The 7,775-nt window shown below is 41.8% G+C and overlaps 1 long non-coding RNA gene across 1 annotated transcript; it reads right to left on the reverse strand.

Annotated features, from left to right (window-relative positions):
- Window positions 1-270: 270 nt before the first annotated feature.
- On the reverse strand, window positions 271-2,194 carry LOC136446486 (uncharacterized). Its single transcript, XR_010757579.1, has 2 exons — window positions 2,056-2,194; window positions 271-570 (listed from the first exon to the last, which is right to left on the reverse strand). It is a non-coding gene; the product is annotated as an uncharacterized lncRNA (long non-coding RNA).
- Window positions 2,195-7,775: the final 5,581 nt, after the last annotated feature.

A 7,775-nucleotide genomic window follows, 5' to 3' on the forward strand; every position in this document is an offset into this window, starting at 1 on the left:
TGTCTGTCAAATTCATGTGGAAAAGGATTTATTGCCAGCCTCTCAATATTATGATATCGAATTTCAGAGAAAGAAGCTGAGCAAAGACAAAGAAGGGCCGCTGTGCCAGGAGGTCTCCATGAAAACCTTAGAGGACTTTGGTTGGTGTGAAGTACGAACATGGGCAGAGGACCTGGCTCCCTGCATGACTGAAGCCCTCAAGTCAATATTCCCCAAGTAAGTGACTCTCATTATCAAAAACACTCACAGATAGAGACAGTAACACAATCATATGGACAGTTGAATTTTGTTACTTTGTATCTTCAAAAGGTAAACTAGAAGTGTCTTTCAGGCCTTCTACGAACAACAAGGAGACATCATCACGGGACAAGAAGCTTGGGCTTGTCCTGGCCATTGTCCTGCACAACAAGAGGCTGAAGTTTGTGCAGGCCTGCATGGGAGTTCAGTTGTGGCGGCACGGGTGCCCTCAGAAGATGTTTACCACTCTGAGTTCGGCATCACACAGTCAGTAGTGTCAGCTCGGGGCCAGGTTGACAGGCTGCGCCTTGGCCATGACACCCTGCTGCAGCTCTGGAAACGGGACATAGAGGTAAATTGAAAAGATTGAAGTTCCATGTAGTGAGTACATGTATGTTGTAACTACATGTATAATGAAATATCAACATCATATACCATGCTACTTGATAATATTTCCACAATACACTGACTTATACATTGTATAGACTCTATATGTACAATGTACTATGATGTAGATATTAATGATACAATGCATATGCTTCAGGCTAAGCCCTAATGAATCTTAGAGTCGACAACGTTCAGTCAGTCTCAGCCTACTTTTGTAGCTAGGTTGTGTTTTTTCTATGATACTAAGGGTCATGTCTATCTTCATAGATATTTTATTTGTGCATGCAAGCAAATTATTCAATGTTAGTATTTATAATAAATGAATTATCAAATTCATAAAAACAGACAAAGGAGCCTACAGGTGGGACCAGAAGGCGCCTGGAATTTCACCAACCATTGGCGAGCTATTCGCTCTCTTGGGACAATGTACAGGTGAGCAGGTAAGAAGCAAATTATGATATTTGAAGTGTAACTGCACATCTATTGTTATTGAAAAGATCAATATCAGATGAAGCGCATGAATTTCAGTGCACAGTATGGTCTCAGAGACTGAGGTTTTTCTTGAATTGAATGAATTCATGTTATGTTACAAAAGTTTTCATGCAAACAGGAGCACTGTTTGATTGTCCCAGGTGGAAGTACATGGCAAGAATCAGAGCAGCCAAAGACAGAACAAGTTCTTGATGTGGGCTCTGTGCTTTGCACACCAAAACAAAGTGCCTTGGTGTGACCTGCCAGATCCTGCAACAATCAATGCAGTGGATGTGGACCCGTTTGCTTTACTGCCTGCACCAGAGGTAGGATCCATTGAGACTGATTTAATTGCTTACAATATATACACTATAATCATTATGACACAAAAACTCAGGCTGTTCGTGAGTTAATGAATGCATGTTTCATGTCTCTGCTCCGAGAAGGACAGTCGCAGAGGCTTGTGATACGCTCAGTTATTGAATCCTAATACATATGAATACATGTATGGATGAACTGAATGAAGCGAGGCAAAAGACTGGCACCACAGATGGAAAGTACAAAGCTGTATCAAGTAAGACACAGGAAAAGCACTGTTACACGAAATGCCTTAGCAACAAAAATACCCATGCCACATATTACCACACACGCCTTAGAATTCAGCAATACTATGGACGAAATGCTTAAGGTTATGGCGTTTTGTGTGTCGTACATTGTATGAAGTGTTATGTAATTGGTCGGTAGACATGTTAAAATGTGCTGTCTTTGTTTTTCTGACACATAGGCTGCAGTTAAGAAACTTTAAAAAAAGCAGAATATTTGCAGTGGTTTCTCAGTAAGCAGGGTAAAGACATCCTTTATCTTGTTTTAACTATTTGTGTGTAGTTTCTTGGCTGTACAGTTTGTACGGTTAGGTGGATATCAAAGATACATTAAATATTATACAGCTGAGCAGCATACCATATTTTTGTACTTCATTTACAGTCATGAGTTTGAAGGCTTACAGCAGCATTATTCTGTTCCATGTAGATGTACTCCAGAATTCGGTGAAGAAGTACTATGAGTTCAAGCTTACTTGCTTTAAGCCTCTGATCTGGATTTGGAATTTTTTAAAAATAATTTTGTAACTTAAATAGGGTAGAGGATGAAGTCCTCTAATTGTAGATTGTAGTTTATAGATCAACGATAGGAATGTTTTGTTTGATTATATCATGTGAACGTTTGTACACGTTCAATTTACATGTATGTCTAATATTGAGAAATCCATTTCAATTATGCCTTTTGACAAATTTTGGGGTCACTGGCTGAATAGTAGCGGTTGGATTGAAGCTTACTATACAAGAGGCAAAGCTTGCCACCTCTAGTACTGCCGAATCTTTCTTAAAAGCATCTCACATCACTCGTAATCGTTATGCCCGTAAAGTCACCGCTTGTGCATCGTATCTACGGTCAGGTTTTAGCTAGGATCACATAGCTAATTGGAAACAACATTTTTTTGGAGGCCTCATAAGGAATTAAGACTCAATTCACATGGAAAAATGATACGCTACACCTTGTACTAATTTTAACTATATTTTAACATACCGGTATCAACAGTATGCATCTTATTGTTGTGCCTCTGCATGAAAGGTGGCAAATTTTTGCCTACTCTCCAATGTTTCCAGCCAAGTTGGAATGCCAACTGCCAATTTTTTTTAGTAAAGTTGTATCATACTATTCATTAGTGCATGTCTTTTGTTTTGAGTGTGCAAAACTTAAATAATCGACCACACCACTCATCATGAATAGAAAGGGTGTTTCTTGTCTCTTGCTCATATGTTCAAACTACTGGAAACTGATGATTTACCCATTGAAGAAATACAAATCTGATGTTGTTGCTTAGCCCTTGAAATAAAGGTTGACAGTCTCAATAACTGATGCTATACAGTTGAAGCAATGAAAATAACACACATGGATGTAAATCTTTTGCAGGGTCACCTCAGTCCCAAATGATGACACAACAAACGCTGTCCTGGGATATATCTAGGGACTCCTGTCTGCCTATGCAGACAAGATTAAATTAAGGGGAAAAACTGAAACCATCACTTTTCTATATAATTACACAGCTGCAGTGGGCACTTACTTTAACAGTAAGAGGCGGGAGGGGATGAGGGCACAAACAGGTAAGATGTGCGTCACACCTTGTAAACAATAGATATAAGAAGAGTGATATCCAAATTAAAAAAAAAAGATATATCTCAACTCAAAGTCTTACAATACTGTCACAACAAAGAATGCAGATGGAAAGTTCTGCTTGATCATTTTAAACAAGGCATTTCCCAACCAGGCGCTCGAGAGAAGTGTGAAAATATCTGTGATAATGGTTCTATCGATCAGTCTTTAGCATATCGACGTATGAAGTATCCCACATCACGTTTTGATCAATGTCATGGCCTGTAATCTACACAGTGACTTATTAAAGCAGTTTTCTGTATATTGCAACACCGTTTACCGTCAGAATGTAAACACAAACTAATTGCTAACAGGCCCTTGGACCAATCCCTACCCCGGCCGACGCACCACGCTGTGTTTCTACATCCCACCAGGGCTTCAGGGCATGTGAACCGGAACAGCCTATCTGGTCAGTGTATCATATATCGCAGGCTGCCAGAGTTCCCCTCCAGGCTTGAAGGGGGGATATTTTACTCTCCAAGCAGAGGATGGTTTCCGGCAGGTTTTTGACGTGTTTTTAGGCGTTTTTGTCAGGCTTTCTACTTTTTTTTTCTGTCTAGCCAACCCAGGTCAATGCCGGCAGGTTGGGTTGGCTAGACAAAAAAAATTGACAAAGTAGAAAGCCCGACAAACGCCTAAAACACATCAAAAACCTACCGGAACCCATCTTCTGCTTTGTCTGTAGGGATATTTGTCATCCAGCTACAGTGAACAAAGAAAGTTATGCGATAGCGGAGACAAGTGCAACTGTTTTCTTTTTCTAAGTGACCTTGCCGAAATAGCCCGTTATCTTTTGTCAGTACCAAATGAACCATTACACATACATTGTATACTGACGTTATTACTGGGATGAACATGGAACAAAAGTAATTCTTAATTTACACGAGCTTATACGGTTCTTTATACATCCAGCCATTCTTGTAGTTTTGCCACCGTTTCTAACGTCGCATTGTATCTCTGGTGAAATGTTGATTTCAATCATCATTTTTGCATGGTGATAGTAATAGACCATCATCTTTCTGCTCAACATCTCTTCTTGCCGTGGAAACAGGCCAGAAATATTTTGAAAATTGCCAAAGTTTAGGACATGATGCAGGGCTCTAGCCAGCGCCAGTTTTGCCGTAAATTTACGGAACTTTGCTGCGTGTTACGGAAAAAATTCAAGACCAATCCGTAAACCTTGACAGAAAAAATCGGGAGAAAAGATATAGACAGGGCTTGAACTTTTGCAAAGATCTCCAGAAAAGAAGCGGAAGTTTGAAGCGAGGTCGATTCAGGCCATTTCTATCTTCCGCCGGCGGCAGGTGACAACCCCAAGGTGGCTTTATAGGTAGGTGACAAACGGAGGCGCGGAGGTTGCCAGTGGTTCGTGGGCCGAGAGAAAATCAGAATCGTGTGCCCCCCTCCCCACTACCAGTGCCCCACTACAATTCTGGCCGGTCGCATCGGGCTGACGTTTTTTCGGCTGTTTTCCCCGGTTCACCGCTAGTTATAGCCACACAAAAAATACTCCGGTAGTTATCAGGCTTTCCGTATTTTTTTGGTAAACCTTGTTAAAGTTTTACGCCGAGTTACACGCACTCTTCCCGCGAAAACTGGTGTTGAGAGTTTTAGACCTCAGAATCAGACATATCATCTACCAATAACAGCGTTCGTTCACGCCGCGTCACGGAAAATCGACCAATGACATGTAAGTCTCGCGGTTCACGAGAGGCGCGAATGCGCGAGGTTTTATCAGAAATTGATATTTGGTGCGAAGATGGGGCTTGAATCGACGAATTTTGATCAAATCAAGTGGAAGTTACCGGAGAAATCGACCATGGAAATCACGGAAGGAAAATATTGAACGTCTTTAGGGCGTTCTGTCCAAAGTAGGGTGTCTCATTTCCTACTATATTTAGTACAGGGCGCAAACGGGACCGGTACGACGCGTCGACCGGTGTTGAAAATGTTTTATTTCTGCCGACTTGAATTCACTTGTGTATTTGTCAAATAAATAAGAAAGTTTTGTGGTGCTAAATTTCATTTATTTGTCGATTGTATACAACGAAGGCCCAATTAATTTTTCACCCAAACTTGCCCCTCAAAATGCTGGAGATAGCGTTTCAGAGGGTCTAGATTTAAAAATTTCCCGGGGGGGAATACCCCCGGACCCCCCTAGAATTGTCGCGCCTACGGCGCGACGCCTCGCGCCTTCGGCGCTCGATATGTTAGGTTTGTACAAAATTTAAGGGCTTACGGGATAAAATTTCAGGCTGGCTAGAGCCCTGACATGATGACTGTCTTATCAAATGTACCGAAAAATGTAAGAGGATGTCAGGCCAATGTCTTGACTTAACAATGTTTCCGATGTATCCATTTAGAGTAAGATGTTAGTTCTTTCGCAGGCTCAAAAAATACTTAACCTCGGATGTTTTGAAGTTTAGAAAAAACACCCTTTGGGGTGGTCTCAAAGTGTGATTTTTCTGCTTGAAATAAATTTGTAATCCGAACATTTGAGTTGACTACATACAGGAAAGGTGAGAAAACAGAAAACCCGACAAAAACACAGGAAAATACCTGAAAAACAAGCAAAGCCGGAGCTGCGCCGAACCTCTGCTTGGACCTCCCAGGCATGTTCCCGTGGCGCTAAATCCTAAATTAGGGATGGTTTGCGGAGTGGCCACGATTTTATCATCTCAGCCTCCCTTCACACATCTCAGTAGTCGATAAAACCGCGGCCAGTCATCGGGGTATGCCTACAATACGACATAAACACCTCACCCGTGTCTAGTATTGTGTTCATGGGGCAACAAATTTATGTGACATCCAAGATACAAAACAATGTCTATGAATTAAAAAAAAAACGCAAAAAGTGCGGCCGAAATTACAAGATTATTTGGCTTGTGATGCCTGTGATTGGCTGAGAGGAATCATTGCGTTATTTTATGATTTTCACATTTGCCTAAAAACAGCCTTCCGTACATTTAAATACTGTACTTACATATAGACGGTCTATGTATACCAAACACTGCACGGGGCTTATATTTGTCAGGAAAGCGTTTAAAGGGTTTCTGACCACATAAACATCGACAGTTTTGAGCGTCAGGGGCAAAACATCAGCTAACTGTAATTGACTGCAGATGGCTAGTCCTCCGAGCTACGGGCCAACTTATTTCCAGTACTCTCCAACAAGCAGAGGTTGGTGGGGAAGATTGTGCCACGTGGACATGCGGACGGCAAACGGGGCATGTGATAAGAAGGTCGCTATCTTCCCCATCAACCTCTGCTTGAAGAGTATATACAACAGCGCCTGTCCTGATAGGATTTGTTGATAGTAGCTCGTTTCTCAGCAGGGAGATATCGCTCAACCATGTCGAGCCGGGAAGTCGAGGACTGGCCGCCTGCAGTCAATTACAGTTTCCCTAGACTAGTGTAAAAACATAAACGCAATGATTCCTCTCACAAGGCGTCACAAGCCAAATAATCTTATAATTTCTGCCGCACTTTTTTGTTGTTGTTTCAATTGCATAGACTTTGTTTTTGTATCTTGTGTGTCACATACATTTCTTGCCCCATGTACACAATGTTAGACACGGGTGAGATGTTTATGTAGTATAATTTGTAGGCACACCCCGATGAGTGGCCGCGGTTTTATCATCTGCTGTGAAGGAAGGCTGAGTCGTGGCCACCAGTCCGCAACCCATCCCCCATTTAGGATTTAGCGCCACGGGAACATGCCTGGGCGGTCCAAGCAGAGGTTCGGCGCGGCTCCGGCTTTAGTTTGTAGCCTATAGGGTTTTCTATTTTCTAACCTTTCCTTTATGTAGTCAACTCAAATTTTGGATTACACATTTATTTCAAACAGAAAAATCACACTTTGAGACTTAAAAGGAATGCAGGCACAACTCCAATGGTGTTTTTTGGAAACTTCAAAACATCGTTAAGTATTTTTTGAGCCTGCCAAAGAACTGACATCTTACTCTAAATGGATACATCGGAAACAACATTTCACCAGTGATACATTGCGACGTTAGAAACTGTGGATATATAAAGAACCATATAAACTCGTGTAAATAAAGAATTACTTTTGCACTTGTCTCCGCTATCGCATAACTTTCTTTGTTCACTGTAGCTGGAAGACAAATATCCCTTCAGTCCAAGCAGAAGATGGGTTCCGGTAGGTTTTTGACGTGTTTTTAGGCGTTTTTGTCCAGCCAACCCAACCTGCCGGCATTGACCTGGGTTGGCTAGACAGGAAAAAAAAAAGTAGAAAGCCTGACGAAACGCCTAAAAACACGTCAAAAACCTGCCGGAAACCATCCTCTGCTTGGAGGGTAAAATATCCCCCCTTCAAGCCTGGAGGGGAACTCTGGCAGCCTGCGATATATGATACACTGACCAGATATAGTCTCCAACCAGACCCAATAGATTGCAAAGACCGTATCCAACTGGAAGAAGGAGCTTGTAATGCAATCTAAGATTGAAGG

Source organism: Branchiostoma lanceolatum, chromosome 12, assembly GCF_035083965.1.
Source record: "Branchiostoma lanceolatum isolate klBraLanc5 chromosome 12, klBraLanc5.hap2, whole genome shotgun sequence".
Classification (NCBI taxonomy): domain Eukaryota; kingdom Metazoa; phylum Chordata; class Leptocardii; order Amphioxiformes; family Branchiostomatidae; genus Branchiostoma; species Branchiostoma lanceolatum.